The following is a 19,177-nucleotide window of genomic DNA, read 5'->3' as shown; positions in this document are numbered from 1 at the left end:
TCTACAGGGTTGTTGTAACTCTAGCCTCCTGGTGTGACCAGAGGATAAGAGCAGACAGGCATCCTCAGGTGTCCCCAATGCCCAGAGAAAGGGCAGCTTACCCCACAGTCAGCAACCGATGTGACTACAGCCACAACTGCAGGGGTCTCCCTCCCAGCCTCCCTGGTGTTGTCTTTTTGGGGGATGGGTCTCGCCAGGTGCTAGTAAGAAATTACAGCTTCAACCTCCAGGGAGAAGTTGGAAGCAAGCCCCTATCACCCTCTCAGGTTCTTGTCTCCATTTTGGGTGTGTTTGGAGTGTCTGGCTCAAAAGGGCTGTGTGAGCAGCACCCCAAGTGTGATCTCCAAATCCCACTTCCCACTTCAAGGAACCAGCCCACTTGGGTTAATGGCCAGCTTCAGGCATGAGGCAGGGGAAAGATGTGCCCAGGACAGATTGTGAACAGAGAGCAGAAAGTCATCCAGGTGTGCTGGGTTCTCTCAGGAGCATCCTTAGGGCCACCAGAGGAGGCACAGTGGGTCATTGTCAACATCCATAAAGTAGACCCACGGTGGGCTCAGAGGTATCCCATACAGTAACATAACTTTGAGCTCACCCTGATAATAACTCTTCACCTTGGGAAGATGGCAGGCATCCAATCACCATTATTAAGCTGCTAAACGAAAGGGAAGAAAACGTCTATGCTACTTTTACTGAATAAAGAATCACACTCCCAGGTGAGCACCAGACATGTAAGAAAACACCCTTTAGAACATGAATGAATTTTAAAATAATAACATGAGCAAAAAAGCCAGACACCAAGAAATACATATTGACGTATTCTATGTATAATATTCCAAACCTGGGGAAGTCTAAACAAATCATTGGCAGTCAGAGCAGTTCCCTTAAGGAGGAGGTCGACGTAAATGTGGCAGAGAAACTTCAGGGATGAACCAGGGATGTCTTCACTGGTTCACTACAGCTTCACTGTAGCTTCAAGGAGTGAAGGGAGGGAGTGCCCTCTCACCCTCTCAGATGTTCTCTTCCAGACCCTTGATGTTGAGGGTCTCAAAAGAGGGTGCTGGCAATGGTTAGGTGTTCAGGGTTCTCATCAAGAAAAGCAAATGACAGACAGCGTCAAACTCAGTTCTGGGTTTAATGAAGCGCCCCAGACTGGATACAGGGTGCCACTAGTTTTATATCTTATTATGTGCACAATCCCCAAAATTGCTGATTAATCCAAACCAAAGGTTTTGATGCTTCACTGGGCAGAAAAGAGCAGGTGTACTGCAGAGATCATCTCTAATGATCACAGCACCCTCATAGCCCAGAGACACAGTTCCTACCTTTATGACAACAAACTGAAAAGAGCAAACCAAACCTCGCACACATTTTCATTTTCTTTCTGATTTCATACCCCCTGCTTCAGCCCCTCAAGCAGCGGGGATAACCTGAAGGCTCTTAGGAACCCTTTCCCATTAGGTCCTACCTGGAAAGCAGTTCCCAACCTTGGGGGTCATCTTCATTGAGTCTGAAGACACTCCAAGAAGCCAGCCTTTAGAAACAAAAGCATCAGGACAAGTCATTAGAAAGAGTGACTCACCCACTCCTCTACCCCCAGCTGAAGCCATGTGGCCTCATACCTCATTCCCTGGTCTTTGTTCTGAGTTGATAAACCTTCCTACAGCCTCTCTCGATGGAGTTCTATATTGGCTAAATCACTTTCTCTCAGGAGACCCCCAATCCTCCTTCCCAGCGGGATCCCTGAATCAGATTCATATAGTTTTCATCATCTTCTTCCTCCCACAATTTTAGGCTCATAGTGCTGGCATAGTTGTCCAAAGACACTGAAAGGACCCAGGGGAAAGCTCAGCACCCTGGTGGTTGGTGGCTGTGAATTACTCAGGGAGCTTTGCTGGATGTGGGGTATGGAGGTGGGGGATTATGAAGCATGGACTGAGTTGATGCTGGGCCGTCCCCTGGGTGGAAGAGGGCTGGCAAGGGAGGGCAGCAGAAAGGAGATGAGACATGGAGGTCTCTGCCCTGTACTAGAGTCAGGCAGCAGCACAAAGGAGTCAGCCGAAAATGGAAACTGAAAGGCACACTAAGGTGCAGTGGAAGAGGGCCTCTCTCCCTCTCACATGTTTTTGAAGCTCTTCTAAACCAGTGCATTTTCTGAATGTGTTCAAGACCGTGTCAGTACTCAGGACCCTACCATGCTGGTACTACATTTATCATCTCTTTTAAAGAATTTATTACTTCGTTAAAGGCCCACTTTATGGGCGAAATTGATTCCATTTTAGCCAAGTTATTTATCACACATTCTTTTTCATATAGGTCATGAAAAAATTTGATACTAAAAGCTACGATTAAAGATCAACATGATTTCTCTTTTTTAAAGTCTTCGTTTGGAACCATGGTTGCACACACATTTTTGTGCCCCTGTAATCAGGGGTCAAAGCAGCTTCTGTGTCACTCTCCCTGAGGAGATTCCCTAAACATCAGGCTTCATTCAACAGGCCAAGCTCCCAGAACCTGCTATACCTGGTGATGGGCACCAGGCTAACAACATGTTGTCCTCTGCATTTTCACGTGGCACTGGCCCTTGTCTGTCTGCACAGATTAGAGCAATTCTGAGGCTTGAGGTGGTCATGCTCTTCAATACAATACAATATCTTCCTGACTTTTCCCTGTTTTCACTAAGTGCTGAGGAGTGACCCCAGCACTAACACACGTTGGCATACACTGTTCTGTGTGGTTCCCTTACTTCTCAGAATCTCTGAGCTGACCAGAAGCCTTGGGCTTTCCATGTGTACTTCACAGTAACGTCCACGTTAATGGCCTGTTTTTCCATATGCCTTTTGCTACCCTGAGTTATGTGACCACTGAGGCCCCGTTTGATGATGGGCAATGTTTGGCATGCTCATACGTCATGACAGTTCCAGGTGTACATAAGTGCTGGAACTCCCTGGTGTGGGGACACCTTAACCCATGCCTGAGTGACACAGTTGAATATCACAGAGCATCAACATTGGGACCCGTTTCTGGGTTCATGTTTTCCTCTTTCATTCAGGAGGTCAAAATCTGGGTTCATTCCTTTCTGTACCCTTCCCATCCCACAATAACTAAGTAGGATATTAAACTGGCCTTCAGTACAGCTGTGGTGAGGGAGAAAAAGGTGACTTATGTGAAGTGTGTGGTGATTGGAAATGTTTCTTCCCGTTATTATTATGTATTCCTGTATGTATTGTAACCTATCCAGTTTATTATTATTTTTGATGGCTGCAGACAATGTAGGCTCTCACACCTAGACTAGCTTTCCTGGTAGAAGGGCTTGGGCACGGTCAGCAGGGCTTCCGGTTTTCTTTTTTTTTTCTTTTTCTTTTCTTTTTTTTTTTTCTTTTAAGAAGAAAGCATAGGGGTTGGTTGGGGTGGGGGGCTTGCTAGAAGCTTCCATTTAAAATTTTTCCCACAAAAAACCCCCCTGAAAACAAATAAAAAACTCCCAACAATGGTAAAATCCCAAACAAACAACAAAAACGTGTCATGTACAGAAAAGGTCCTTTGGGGAAAGAGCGAGGGGTAGGATTTGCCTGGTCACTGACTCGAAATACATTTTGAGTTTTGTCCTTCATGTTTTATGGAATAAAAAGTTCAGCCTTTTTATTGGATGAAACTAAAATTGGGAAAGATGGAGGGGGTGGGAGGGGTGGGAGGGGATTGAGGGGAGCAGGGAGATGCCCTCCCCACCAGCTCCTAGATAATGACACCTCACTTCTTGCATAATTTCTGGCATCTTCCCGCCTGCAATGCTGGCTCTCTCAGCGTCTTGGAGAAGGGGGAATCACACACTCATCATCATGCTTGGAGAATAATTGTCGTTCTGAAAGGAGTGGAGGAAGTTCCCTCCTAGCTCGCCATCATCTCGAGGGGTGCCTGGAGGATTGCTAATGCCACTTATGTTGTTAGGAGAATTTTTTGGAAGTCCATCTATGTGGTCTGACCCTAACGATCCGTTCATGTGGTGTGGCTTTATGCCGCCCGTCGGACCATCCGAGCCGGGACCCGTTGGGAAGCTGGACCTGCTGCCTCCAGGAGGCACCAGATTAATCATTGTGTAGATGTTGTCACTGGAATTAGTTGAATCTGTGGGACTGGGCATAATGGGTGTTCCTGGAGGGCCGCCACCACCAGGGGGTCCCCACCACCAGGGGGCCCCACATAGGTACCGGGTGATGAGGAGGAGTATGGAATCGAGTTAGCACTGTTAGGATTGGGCCAGGGTCTGCCAGCTCCGGGGCCCATGTTAATCCCGGGCATGGGGGGGACCGAGGGAGCTGGGTGATGGTCTCATGCCGCTGCTGTAATTCTGTGGGCCAGGACCCATGGGCCCCATGCCTCGGGGAGGGTTCATTCTCTGCATTGATCCTCCCATGCTGGGGTGGGCTTGTTGTCGTGTGGGATCCATGGAATTGGGCAGCAATGGCTGTGTCCCAGGAACCCCTCCCGGAGGCTGGCTTCCCATTCTGATCGGGGGCCTGGGGCTGCCTGCATATCTCCGTAACATAAAAGGCTGACTGTGGGGTCCCATCATGTTGCTAGGATTGTGAGGTGGAGGCTGTGCGTGCGGCGAGGGCTGTGACCCCGGAGGACCCTGAAAGAAACCTGGCGGGCTGGGGCCTCCCGGCACCCCATCATTGGGGGGAATGTTGCCAAGCACGGGGCTCGGGGCAGCTGCTGCACTAGAATCACGACAGGCTTTTGCTTCACTTGGATGTTCACAAGCGCCTCTCCTTTCAGGAGCTGCCCAGGAAAGGTCCCAAAACGCCGCCACGGGTGCAAAACCCCAGGCGGTTCTCCCAGCGTGATGTCTTTTTCCCATCGAATCTCGGATAAGGAGTCTGTGCAGATTTCTGGGCTCCTACGTGCAGTAAATACTCGTAGACGTTTAAAGCTGACTTTTCCCGAGCCCGCCCGTCCGAGGGCAGCGCCGAGCCTTTGCCTTCGGCAAACGTGGTTTGCTGGGAAGAGGACGCCGAGTCTCGCCGCCGCCGCCCCGGCTCTCCCGAGCTGCCCCCGCTCCCGGCCCCTCCCCGGCGCTCGCTCACTCGCTCTCCTCGCCGCGCTTCCCTCCCTCCCGCCCAGGCGCTGGCTCCGCGCTCTTTCCAGCTGTCAAAGCGTCAGCCCGGCCCCGGCCCGTGGCCCCAGAACTCCTCCCGCGCCGGCCCGGCCTGAATGTGGTGCCGCCGCCGCCGGTCTCTTTTCTTCCCTTTAATTAGATGAATGACATGACCCGGGAGGCTGAGGTGACAGGATCACTATAGGCCAGGAATTCAAAAAAGTGACACTTGCACTGTGCTGTGCACGTGAGTCCACATTTGCAGGGGAAAAGAAGCACATGGACAGACACATGCACAATCACTACATACTAGCTCACTGCTGCTTACCTCCCAGCCCTCCTGCACACAGCCCCACACCAGCTAAGAGATATGCTGTTTCCGGGGACCTCAGTGGATGCTCACAGTTCTTCACGGAGCCATCTGTTTCTCACACCACACCCCAGATCCTCACGCCTATCAGGCACCTGAAGCCAGGGAGCTTCTCCAGACAAAAGCAAGAGAATTTCCCTTACTCATCTCTTAGATTTGTCACTAGGAAGGGAGTGGTATTAGATGTGCACAGTGTTAGAGTGGGGAGCAACACACACGGGGGCCTGCTGCGGGGGAAGTGGGACAGGCAGAGCATGGGGGTAAAGGGCTAATGAATGCGGGGCTTACACCTAGGTGATGGGTTCACGGGTGCAACAAACCGCCATACCGCACTTTTTCCTATATTAAAAAACCTTCAGGGAGCCGCGGTGGCTCCGGCCAGTTGTCCTGGCGCATAAGGAGGCGAGGCTATGAGTCCAAGGCCAACCTGAGCAACATAAGAAGCTCTCATTCATTAACAACACCAACACCCTGCAGATCCTGCACACATATCTTCGAGCTGAAAATAAAAATGGAATTAAAAAAGAAATTGCCAGAGTAGGCAAATCTAGAGAAAGAGAAAATGGATTAGTGGCTGCCCACGGCCAGGGATGTGGGCTTGGGGAGAAAAGAGAAGTGACTCCTAAGGGGAATGAAAAGATTCTATAATTAGATTGTAAAAATGTGTGCACAACCATGTAAATTATAGTAAAAACACGGAATCACACACTGTACATAGGTGAATTGTTCTGAATGTCAAACGTGTCAATAGAGCTGGGTTTTTTTGTTTGTTTTAAAGAATACTTACAATGGCGATTTTGGGCTGTAGGGTTCTCCTGCAACAAGAGAAAAAAAACAACATGAGGATCAGCTCATCCTGGGTCCCGTAGGCACAGGCCTTTTATTCACTTGGTGACATTAGAAAACCAGACGTCAAACAGTGATCAAGTCACTGGCCCCCAAGTAAAGCATAGAGGATGCCTGTGGAAAAGGCAGTGGGTTTTCTCAGAGTATTTAGCAAGTGTCCCTGGCGGCTGAGAAACACAAAATTATTTTTCAAGAAGAAAAAGTTGCTACGGAGAAATATGCTCGCTCTCAGACAGTTTGTCAGTGAGGCCGTGTTTGACTGACATTGTCAATCAATGCATTACAGCAGATAATGGATGCTGTTATTTAGAAACCTCCCAGTGTATTACGTATTAGTTGGGAAGACACTTCCAAACTCTAGGGACCGGTCGCTAGAGTCCATGAACAAATGAGGCCTGATTCACGGTGTCAGTGAAAACTGATATGCACTGACTACGCTAGAAGCCTTTGGAAGTAACCATTTTTCTTCCAGACAAAGAAATGCGGCTTCCTGTGTTTGATGACATCTCTTCCTTCAGTTTGTCACGTGCACACATCCCCAGGTCTTGAACCAGAGCTAGGAGAACAGAGAGGGACAGTCAGTGCATTGGTGCTGCTGAGGAATCCCACGAGGAGGCTCGGGGAATGTGGATGGGGCTGGATTGTGTGGAGCTGGGCGGTTGATAAGCATGGTGGTTGTCAAGCTTCTAGAATATCAAGTGAATAGTAGTTTTGACTAAGCTGCTGCTGGACCATTCTCTTTGGTGCGAAGAAAGGCAAAGGGAAGGGCAGAAAGAAATTAAACAACCTTGGCTTTTCTAGATAGGGCCACCTCATCAATGGCAAATAGCCTAAGAACTGGTTAACACAGAAACAGGACGTAAATTAGGGCTGCCTAGAACCAGGAGTGTGGGGGTTGGGGAAAACGGGAGTGACTACTGACAGGGTTTCTTTGAGGGGGGATTAAAAGGTTCTAAAATTAGAGTGTAAAAATGCTCGCAGTACCCTGTAAATATAGTAAAACACTGACCATTTAATCACCCACTTTAAATGGGTGAACTGGTTTGTGTGTCAACTACATCTCAATAAAGCTGTTTTTTTTTTTTTTTTTTTTAAAGGATACATACATTGCTCTTGTTTGGGAATAGAATTTTCCTGCAATAAGAGGAAAAAAAAAGAAAAACAGAAACAACGAGCATGATATCATGCTGGGTCCTGATTCCACGGGACTTTTATTCATGTGGTGACATTAGAAAACCAGACATTAAACAGCGATCAAGTCACTGGCCCCCAAATGAAGCATAGAGGATGCCTGTGGAAAAGGCAGTGGTTTTCTCAGAGTATTTAGCAAGTGTCCCTGGCGGCTGAGAAACACAAAATTATTTTTCAAGAAGAAAAAGTTGCTACTGAGAAATGTGCTCGCTCTCAGACAGTTTGCCAGTGGTGCCGTGTTTCAACTGACATTGAGAATCGGTGTGTTACAGCGGATAATCCATGCTGTCGTTTAAAGCCCTCCCAGTGTATCATCACGTATTAGTTGGGATGACACTCCCAAACTCCAGTGACAGTCACTGGAGCCCATGAGCAACTGGGGCCTGATTCACAATGGCAGTCAAAACGGATATTCACTTGATATTCTAGAAGCCCCAGACAAAGACATTTCTTTTTGAGACGAAGAAAGGCATCTTATCAGGTCAGAGGGCATCTTATCTCGTCATCTTCTATATCTTCCATGGTGAGATGCTGTAGGATCTGAACAGGACCTAGGAGAACACAGAGAGACAGTCAGTGCACTGGTGCTGCTAAGGCATCCCACAAGGGCTTTGGGGAACGTGGACGGGGGCTGGAGTGTGTGGAGCTGGGCGGTTGACCTGCATGGACTGAGCTGCTGCTGGACCACTCTCCTTGGTGCTGAAGGAAGGCAAAGGAGAGGGGCAGAAAGAAACAAAAGAGCCCTGGCTTTGTGGCTGTGACTACCTTGTTAGTGTGAAAATAGTCACCTTAAGACTGGTTAGTACAGAAAGGCACTGTCCTTTAGAAGCAGAAAGAATATTGGGAGAAACTTAACCTCAGCATTGTTAGGAAAATAGATTCAGGCCAGGCGCAGTGGCTCACAGCTGCGATCCCAGCACTTTGAGAAGCTGAGGTGGGCGGATCACGTGCTCAGACATTTGTGATCCGTCTTGCCATATAGTGAAACCCAGTCTCTACTAACGACACAGTAGTGATCTGGTCCTGGTGGTGCGTACCTGTGGTCTCAGCTACCTCAGAAGCTAAGGTGGAGAATCACTTGAACCCAGGAGGCGGAGGTTGCAGGAAGCCAAGATCGAGCCATTGCACTCCAGCCTCAGTGACAGAGTGAGACTCTGTATCAAAAAATAAAAATAAAAATCAGGTCAAGTCATTAGAAAGAGTGACTCGCCCACTCCTCCTCCAGCTGAAGCCAGGCTGCCTCACACATGATTCCCTGGTCTTTTCTCTGGGTTGACAAAGCTTCCTATAGCCTCTCTGGCTGGAGTTCTATATTGTCACAGTAACTTTTTCCCAGGAGACCCCAATCCTCCTTCCCAGCAGGGTCCCAGAATCAGGTTTCCATGCACTCAAGCAGCAAGTCGGTCCCTCACGAAGTGGGTTCCTTCATGGTGCCCACTGTGTATTCTCTCCCATGATGTTCTCTGCAATTATACAGAAGAAAGCGTTGTGCAGAGGGATCCCGCTGTGCACCTCACATAGGTCTGTTATTCCCTTGGCAATATTGGAAAACCAGAAGCGGTACAGTGGCTGAGCCACTGGTCAACATCCCCAAAACTATGAGGGTGCTAATGGGAGACGAAGAAGTGACGCTGTTGAATAACACAGAGCACTGACCCTGGGACCCACTTCTGGGTTCATGTTTGCCTCTTTCATGCCACGTTCTGGATTCATTCTTTCTGTACCCTTCCCATCCCACAGTAATGAAGTAGGATATTAAACTGGCCTTCAGGTACAGCTGCGGGGAAAGAGGAAAGAGGTGATTTATATGAAGTGTAGGTCGTTGTGGGTTTTTTCCTTCCTTTTTATTGGATGAATGACATGACTCGGGAGGCTGAGGGGACAGGATAGGCCAGGAATTCAAAAAATGTGGCACTTGTACTGTGCTGTGCACGTGAGTCCACATTTGCAGGGGAAAAGAAGCACATGGACAGACACATTCACAGTCACTACATATTAACTCACTGCTACTTACCTCCCAGCCCTCCTGCACACAGCCCCACACCAGCTAAGAGATACGGCTGTTTCCGGGGACCTCAGTGGATCATCACAGTTCTTCACGGAGCCATCTGTTTCTCACACCACACCCCAGATCCTCACGCCTATCAGGAACCTGAAGCCAGGGAGCTTCTCCAGACAAAAGCAAGAGAATTTCCCTTACTCATCACTTAGATTCGTCACTAGGAAGGGAGTCATATTAGAATGTGCACAGTGTTAGAGAGGGGAGCAACACACACGGGGGCCTGCTGCGGGGGAAGCGGGACAGGCAGAGCATGGGGGTAAAGGGCTAATGTATGCGGGGCTTAACACCTAGGTGATGGTTGACAGGTGCAGCAAACCGGCATGCCGCACTTTGTCTCATATTAGAAAACCTGCAGGGGAACAAGGGGACCCTTCCCGTTTCAGTGACAGATCATCCCGAGAGTGAGTAAAAGTGGTGCCTGATCGGGAATCACTCACTTGCTGAGAAGAAGTGGAGGAGACGTGGAAAGTGGAACTTTCCTTTCGGCTTTGGCTGGGGAGGCTCCTTGATTCTGGGTTCCTATGAGGGGTGAGGATCAGGGAAGTGGTGATGGAAGCTGATTTTCCAGATACAGAGTAATGGGCGCATTTCGGGGAGCAGGTGGACTCCCCTTCAGATGGTGGGAGGCTGGTGTACGGGGCAGGCGCTCTTCATGTAAAGGCACTTCTGCTCTCTGAGTGCGGCTGTCTGGGAGGCCCTGCATTCACATGCCCCTGGCAGCACAGCCACTATGGTCAGTTTCCGAATGAAAAACTCGCATCTCCGTGATTGCATATTTATTTATTTAAATTTTATCAAATGTATGCTTTGTATGTGTGTAGTTCATGACACGCCCCTGGCCAGGGCCAGGGGAGATGAGGGTGGGCTCCTGGGGACAGTGAGCTGTCCCTCCCCTTTGCTACAGCCCCCTGATTTTCCAGCACAGGTTTTCAGGGCCATGCTCTTGACTCTGCTTACAATTTGCCCCGAGCTGTGAACCCTCTAGCACCCCCGGGCCTCACAGAGTGGCCAGTCCGTGTGCCTGTGTGCAGGAAGTGCCTACTACATGGAAGATTGCACTTGTCCATTGAGAGCTGCTCCACAAGGAAAAACCAGGGGAGGCGGGGTGATGTCCCGCACGGGTCCGGATCCCCAGCACTATTTTAATTATTATTTTTTTAATGTAATATCTCGTCCCTCATCACGCTGGGCCTGTTTCCGCACCCAGGAGCCCTGCACACATTGCAGAGAGAACATTTGCGTCTGCACAGGGTAGTCTTGCCGCAGCGGCTCTGCCCTGGTGCAGGGTCTGTTTGTTGGATCACTGACCTGAAGCCTGCCCGTAGCGGTTGGGGCCCCACATTGACAAGGCTGGCAGTGAGAGCTGTAATGACCTAGAGGACAGGGGAGTGGCAGGTTGAAAGGGGGTCTTCTCTTGAAGGGAAAGTTTGCAAATGTGAGCAGTGACTTGATGAAGGCCTCTGTTGCCAGAGAGCCCAGATCAGTTCTGAGAAGGCAGAGGACAGAGCAGGGAGTTGCTGTGGGAGCTGGTGTGGCCTTCCCTGTGGCAAGCAGGACTGTGAGCTCCTCTGGGTGACACCTTTTTTTCTAGTGTTTGTTTCTCCAGGCTTGATTGGCCACAGGAGACATGATTCCAGCAGTGACAATGAAGATACTCCAGGTAGATGCACACAATGGAGAGAGGGCACCACAGAAGAGGCTTGAGATGTCAGTCACCACCAGCAGGGGTCTGTCTGCGTCCCTGACTCAATGATGGGTGAATAAATGCCCTCTCACACCTGCTTCAGTGATTCAAGTGGGCCGGGACGGTCGTCGGCTGCTTTCAGAGGGTGGCTGCAGCCAATGGACCAGACCCCTGTCCGTCCTCACATTTATTCAGTATGAATTCCTTACATTTATTCAGTAACAGGGGTTCTAAGCCAACATGCTTGTGGGTAATTAACACGGTGAAAAGCGTGACCCAGAGCAAACACCATTAACAGGTAATTCCCCTTTCACCTCCCCCTGAGAGGAACATCCAGCACAAAGTTTACATGAGGAAAAGAGAAGAGGCAAAGGGATGTGGGGTCAGCACCTAACTGGGAAAGCCTTTCATCATCCCCAGCTTTTCCCCAGCGTAATGGACCGGCTGCCTTCAGCCTGTCCCAATAAAACCTCTCAGCCTTCCAAAAGGCTTGAGACTAATCTATAACTTTCCCTAATATTTCCCTAATATTTTGCCAGCCACCCCAAGTGAATCCCAACAGAGGCTTCCCAGGGGCAGCCCAGCCAGGCCTGCTGCTACAGAGATGAGGAAGGGGGAGGGGGTGAAATCAGAAAAAAAGGAAATATGTGTAATTTGTAAAATGTTAATGATACAGTTTAAAAAGCGATTATGTCTATGGCCTTTGAGTGTCACGTCGGTCACCATCTTTCCTTGCTTTGTTTCTCACAGATTATCTTCTCCACACGACCTGATCTTTTCTGCCTCTGCCACCACCAAATATCAGACACTTGGGATTTGTTGGTTATCATCTCTTGAGAATTGAGCGTAGAGCGATTGGGCTGGGTCTTGGTGCCGGCCTGCACTGCGGGATATCCACGGGCACAGCTCTCTGCCAGACACTAGAACCTGGGACCGAGCTCTCCCGGAGTGCGTCAGGTGGGGGTTGGAAGTGGACCTCTCCGTCTGCGCTGCACTCCCACGTCTAGTAGCAGCAACTTGGCGTCTCCGCCCCTCCGCCTACTCCTGGTTTAGCGACCCGCCTGCAGTTGTGGAGCTTCAAGAATCGGCCTCAGTGTGGGGCAGTTTTAGCAAACTCAGCCCCTTCTGTGATGACCTCTGGAGCTGGGACAGCCCCTCCAAGTCCCGACCTGGGTGAGGGGCCAGGGGTTCATCACCGCTCACAGCTCAGTCATGGAGCACCGGCGGTCCCTGGAAGTGCAGTTGAGTGACCCCTTATCCAACCGCAAGACCCATAAGGCATCTCCGATGACGCTGGATGACCGGCGGTATTCAGGCATTCGGGAAAGCACACACAGCCCTGAAGAGGCACCGCGTGGACACCATCAAGCCCACTAATGTCCACCCGGTGCACTGTTTAGACGTGCTCATTTCATGGGGCAGTTTCTCCAGGAATCTGTTCAGCCTTTCTGCCCAGAAAAAAAAATGTCAAGAGGTCGTCAGTGGAAGGAGCCATAGAACCTGCTGGTCTCCAGCGGTAACTGAGGGTCACTGTCCTCCTCCACTGCCCTCCCGGCTGCCCCAGCCGGACACTGAATGTGTCCACAGAGCCATGTGTGGATATCCAAGCCCCAGTGCGATGGCCTCAGGAAGCACAGCCTCTATGCAGTGAGTAGGTCATAAGGGCTGAGGCCTAACGAAAGAGCCTCCCACAGCTTCTCCCACCCCCGCCCAGCACGGACGCAGCAGAAAGAGCCACCCACAAAGGAGGAGGCAGACCCTCCCCAGGCATCGCCCCCCCAGGCATCGCCCCCCGAGGCATCGCCCCCCCCAGTGCCTCCATGTTTTACTTCCCAGCTTCCCGGACAGTGAGAAGTGAATTTCTGTTGCGTGTGCACCACCCAGTTTACGGGACCTTACCACAGCGCCCTGCTCGGGCCATCCACGTCATGTGAAGAGGCCCACTGTGCCATGGAGCACAGCAACACCCGGCCTCCTGCTCAGGCTGGGCCCGTGACAACAGGGCAGCCTTGTCACCAAGCAGGGAGCCTAAAATCTGATGGGGACCCCTGGGCCCTGGTTGCTGGTGTCACCTATGAGACCCTGGGCTAATAGATTAGACTGCGTTTCTGATAGATGCAGAGGGCAGAGGGCTGGTGATGATGGCCCCAGCACTGCAGCCACAGGGGAGTGAGCGGCCCTCCAGGAGCTGTGGACAGTGGCGCTTCCTGAGTCACCACAGCCTGGGAGGCAGCTCCTGAAAACAGATGCAAGACCAAAAGGTCAGGAGGGGAGATGGGGAAGGAAGGCTCAGTGTTGCCTGACCTCCCCCAAGCTGTGCAGGCAGCCAGGACCATGAGCAGGAGAGGAGCCCAGACTTAGTGTAGATGGCCCAATGCAGTGCTGTTCTAGACCCACTCCTGCAGGGCCAGCCCCAGTGCCTGGGGTCACACTGGAGCCCTGTGGGGCGGGGCTCAGACACAGCAGCTCCTTTCCAGGGGACTCATGGGACAGTGTCCACTACTGAGTCGCTGCATAGCAGACGCTGTGGACTCATGGTGCCCAGGCCTGGAGGGGCCTTCCCACTGTCCTTACTCTGCAGGGCCTGGCCCAAGGTGCCAGCTGCAGTCCCAGAGGCAGAGGGTGCTGCCCTTGCTCCTGCAGGCCTTTCCTGTTCCCAGTGAGCACCATGCAGTCCAACGTGGAAGACACAGGAAGAAGAGCAGCAGCAATGCTGGCAAAACCACGAGGGACTGCTCAGGGAGACGTGTGAAGGGTGCCGCATGGCCCCTGGGCCAGAGAATCTGTGCAGATGCCCACTGAGCATATAACATGTATAGATCATGAGTCTGAAATGGAAATTAAGTCATCATGCTGTCTCATTACGCAAACACAATGACGGCCCAGAGGGAGTCGAGCATGAAGATCTCTTGACGGGACATGGACAGGCGCTCCTCTGTTACCCGCTGCCAGGAGCACAGCCGCTCTGCAAATGCTTGCTCACTCTTCCCAGAGCTCACGTAGACTCCGTCCTAAGGTATTACAGTCTAGCCTTAGTGAAGTGCCCAAGAGAAACAAGAACGTGTGTCCACATAATGATTTCCAGAGGAAGGGACATTGCGGGATTGTGCATAATGGGTTAAGCTGGACACAGCCCAAGTGATTGCCAGTAGGAGAAGAGACAAACACGTCCATCCAGTGTGGCCCCGCACGACATAAACACACAACACCACGAGTGAATTTCAAAGCTGCCGTGTTGAGGGCTAGGAGGTCGGTATGACAGAGGACGTGTTACATGTTTCTCCCAGGATGAAATCCTACACAAGAGAAATCTCATCTGTAGTGACAGAAAGCGAATTCCTGGCGCTTGGGGCCAGGGCTGGTGGGATAGTCTGTACGTGCATTGTGGAGCCGTTAAGGGATTTTCCCTCTCTGTCTCTCTCTCTCCACACACACACACACACACACACACACACACACACTCTCTCTCTCTCTCTCACACACACACACATGCACAGTCACACACACACACACACTCTCTCTCACACATGCACACCGTCTCACACACACACACATGCACACAGTCACACACACACACTCTCACATGCACACAGTCACACACACACTCTCTCACATGCACAGTCACACACACACACTCTCACATGCACACAGTCACACACACACACTCTCTCTCACACATGCACACAGTCACACACACACACTCTCTCTCACATGCACACAGTCACATACACACACATGCACACAGTCACACACACACACATCTGTTTATCCATTTCTACGTATTAGTCATTTCTCACAAGCTGTGCTTTTAATATAGACACGTGATTTCCTATGAAGCCTGCCTCAGTAACACTGATTTCGACACAGAACTACTGCGCTATTTGCATCACAGCGGCCCATGGCCGAGTCATGGAGAGGTGGAGAAAAGAGGGGACGGCTTTCTCAGGACTGTCAGGCCTCGTACCCTGGGTTGGGGTGGAAGAGCTCAGCAGAGGTGCAGCCTGGCTGGAGTAGGGGATGGCCCCAGCCCTGACGGCACAGGGGAATTTGGGCTTCCTTTCCCGTGGTCTCGAGCACTGTGTGATCAGCACTGAGGCTGCTGTCCCATGTCAGTGTCATCATCAGCCTCCTGCACTTACTGGAGCCCAGGGAAGCTCTGGGAGGCTGAGCTGCTGACTGGAGCTGAGACCTGCCCTGGGATTCAGAGCAGGCTCGTTCCAACAGAGCAGATGTTGAGGCACTTCCCGGCTGTCCTGGCAGCAGGACCCCAGTTGCTGGTGTTCCCTTCGGGTGGAGATTCTGCCTCCTGGAGGCTTATCCTGAGGACTGCTGGGTCAGCACAGGCTGAGACATGACTTCTGGAGGGACAGAGAAGCTGGAAACTGCAGAGTCCAGGACAGTGTGCGATCAGAGAGGAGAGAGGGGTGTGTGGGGTGAGAGAGGGAGAGAGGAATGACCATGCCCCTATGGCCTCAGGGAGCCGTTCCCTCCAAGGCAGGTGTGAGTGGCCTCCGTTCCTCCCAGCACCTCCCCACACCCAGAGGGCAGCTCTCCATGCACATCCATCTCTGGGCTGGTTCTTCTCTGTGAGACCTGTCTTGGAGCAGTTTATGTTTGCAGTAGGGAGGAGGAATGTCGAGCAGATGAGCCAAATGTTACCAATTCCCCCTCCTCAGAGTGCCAGGCCCAGTAGAGGGACAGACGCCATCCATTGTCTTCCTGGCAGGTCTGGGCTGCCGGCGCAAGACCCACAGCTGTGGGGACTTCGGGTCTCAGGAAGCCCAGGGCAGTGGGGACCTCATGGACCCACCTTCCTGCTCCCCACACCACAGCCACGCCCACGGTGCCCTGCCGTCACCAGCTGTCTCTCACCGGGTGACCAGGAGAGATTCTCTACTTTTATATTGTAAAAGGGCTTGTGCAAGAGACTTCAGGGGCCTGTGCCAAATGGTTTGTGTGGCCGAGGTGCTGTCCTCGGAGTTCTAGGGGAACTGACTGTGGAGCCAAAACATAACAGCACCCTGCAGTGGAGACGCTGCCTGCCCTCCAGCTACTGAGGCTTCAGTTCTCAACTTGTGCAGGGCCTGAGGCAACTCCCAGGGAGGTTAGTTCATTGTTTGGAAAGGAGACAAAAGAGAGAAAAAAGAAAAATAACAAAGAAGAAATGCATCAACAGCCTCCATCTGCAAATGCTCTCAGGCTGGAGGAGCACAGCGTTTGTAGGAAATCAGCAAGAATTTACTGTCTTATTAAAGAGATTGGCCAAGGGTGCGGAGCAGAGAGCCCGGCCATGGGGCTGCAAGGAGGAGTCAGGCTGTGAAGGGCCGTGTGCTGCTCTGATGTCTGCAGATCATCCTTAGAGAGGAGTCCCTGGAGAAGGGAACCCACAGCAGGAGCAGGGTCACGTGGAGCTGGGTTAAGACCTGAGAGGCCCTAGGAGAGAGCGATTGGCCTGAGGAAGGCAGCGGCCATGGAGAGAAGAGGAGGGCGAGTCCAGGGGCTGTTAGCAGTGAGGGTGGTTAGTGGCCATGTCCCCCTCACATGTCGTCTGGCTGGGACAGAGGAGAGCGTGTCCGTGTGCAGGTGAGTGCCGACGCGTCAGCCCTGGACGCATCACTGGACACACCAGGCTCCCTGTGCGGAATCGGTTGCTGAGCGCATGTGCGGATGGATGTGGCTGTACTGACCGGGATTTCCAGGCACAGAAAACAGTTCCGACTCCTAATAATTTAGTCCGGATCCTGTGGGCTGGGCATTGGGCTGTGTTGCCCCGTCCGTCTGTGCGTTCCTGAGGTGCCCGAGGCTGCCTTGTGATAAGGCACCTCCTGTTTGCTCGTCTCTCTCCTGCTCGTGGGCATGTCTCACTGAGAGGCAGGTGGCTCCTGAGGGGCTGCACAGAAGGTAGTGGAAAGATGCTCACAGCCACCGTCTCTGGGCCCAGGGGTTTTGTCTTACACACTTTCTGTCTGAATACAGCGAGGACCTAAAGCAGCTTCCACTGCCAAGAGAGTATCGCAGTGAAAATCAGACTCAGCCGGAGCCCTGGTGCCTGAGTCTGGGTCGTATCTCAGGAGGAACCAGGGATGTGTCCCAGCATGTCATATAGTCACCAACACAGAAGCCACTGCTCAGGGTGCAGGTGAACAGATGCCCCCAGAGATGCACAGGTGGCTGCATCAGCACAGGGTGCAGGAGCCTGAGATGCCCCCTGGGACGCACAGGTGGGGAGTGGCCGAGTCAGCACAGGGTGCAGGAGCCTGAGACACCCCCGGGGATGCACAGGTGGGAGTGGCTGAGTCAGCACAGGGTGCAGGAGCCTGAGATGCCCCCTGGGACGCACAGGTGGGGAGTGGCTGAGTCAGCACAGGGTGCAGGTGAGCCTGAGATGCCCCCTGGGACGCACAGGTGGGGAGTGGCTGAGTCAGCACAGGGTGCAGGTGAGCCTGAGATGCCCCCTGGGACGCACAGGTGGGGAGTGGCTGAGTCAGCACAGGGTGCAGGAGCCTGAGATGCCCCCTGGGACGCACAGGTGGGGAGTGGCCGAGTCAGCACAGGGTGCAGGAGCCTGAGATGCCCCCTGGGACGCACAGGTGGGGAGTGGCTGAGTCAGCACAGGGTGCAGGAGCCTGAGATGCCCCCTGGGACGCACAGGTGGGGAGTGGTCGAGTCAGCACAGGGTGCAGGTGAGCCTGAGATGCCCCCTGGGACGCACAGGTGGGGAGTGGCCGAGTCAGCACAGGGTGCAGGAGCCTGAGATGCCCCCTGGGACGCACAGGTGGGGAGTGGCTGAGTCAGCACAGGGTGCAGGAGCCTGAGACACCCCCGGGGATGCACAGGTAGGAGTGGCTGAGTCAGCACAGGGTGCAGGAGCCTGAGATGCCCCCTGGGACGCACAGGTGGGGAGTGGCTGAGTCAGCACAGGGTGCAGGTGAGCCTGAGACAACCCCTGGGGATGCACAGGTGGGGAGTGGCCGAGTCAGCACAGGGTGCAGGTGAGCCTGAGACACCCCCCGGGGATGCACAGGTGGGGAGTGGCTGAGTCAGCACAGGGTTCAGGTGAGCCTGAGATGCCCCGGGGACACACAGGTGGTGGGCAGATGAGTTAGCACAGGCCGGGAGAGGAGCCTGCAGGTGCAGACGAGTGAGTGTGGACACCCACTAGTATAAGGCTCACGGGGTCTGAGGTGCAGGAGCTGACAAAAGCTGGGAACTGAAACCTGGTCTCCAAGGCCTGCCCGGCCTGTGCAGTGAGCAAGGAGCATGGGGAGAGGAGCCCAAGCCCGGGGGGACTCAGCCCCTGACCCTGCCATGGGGCGGGAGTGCCCAGGCCTCCTTTCCTTTTACCCTCTCCAGAGGAGGGGGCTGCTGCAGAGGCATTTCCATCTGGGACTGCCCAGCCCTCCCTGAGCCCCGGGGCTGGGGCTGGGCTCACGCTGCAGACACAGGAAGGGGAAGTTTTGCTTTATCCATTGGGGGAGCCCTGAGGAAGCACCTGCCAAGACCATGCAAAGGTCCCTGCTCAGGGACTCTGCTGGGCCAGAGAGGACCCGGCTGCCGAGTCCCCCCATCAGTCAGCCCAGGGCCCAGCCCAAGGCCCTGGCTCCTTGGAGTGAATGGTCTTTACTGAGTAGCTGTGTAGGGACCACAGCACCATCCCTCGTGCCTCTCCCCGTCACAGGCCACATCCTCCACCATGGTCCAGAGACCTGAGAGCCCCGCTGGTCCCTGCCGTTCACCAGCCACTGTTCACACATCCACAGTTCCACTCCCACGTGTGGGCCTGAGGGCTCTTCTCCCTCTTGTCACACACGACATCCCACCATGGCAAGACAGTCCTCATAACCCTCCCCACCTGTCCCCATCTTCACCCTTGCTGGGACAGGGACCCATCAACAAAAATGCACAGGGACATTATTCAAGAGACCA

General features: G+C 52.8%; 1 pseudogene; it reads right to left on the bottom strand.

Annotated features, from left to right (window-relative positions):
- Positions 1-3,708: 3,708 nt before the first annotated feature.
- On the bottom strand, positions 3,709-5,089 carry LOC118151469 (single-stranded DNA-binding protein 3 pseudogene; annotated as a pseudogene).
- Between the last annotated feature and the right edge of the window lie 14,088 nt (positions 5,090-19,177).

The sequence above is a fragment of the Callithrix jacchus genome, chromosome 1, assembly GCF_049354715.1.
Source record: "Callithrix jacchus isolate 240 chromosome 1, calJac240_pri, whole genome shotgun sequence".
Lineage (NCBI taxonomy): Eukaryota > Metazoa > Chordata > Mammalia > Primates > Cebidae > Callithrix > Callithrix jacchus.
This window is presented reverse-complemented; position numbering and strand designations above follow the sequence as displayed.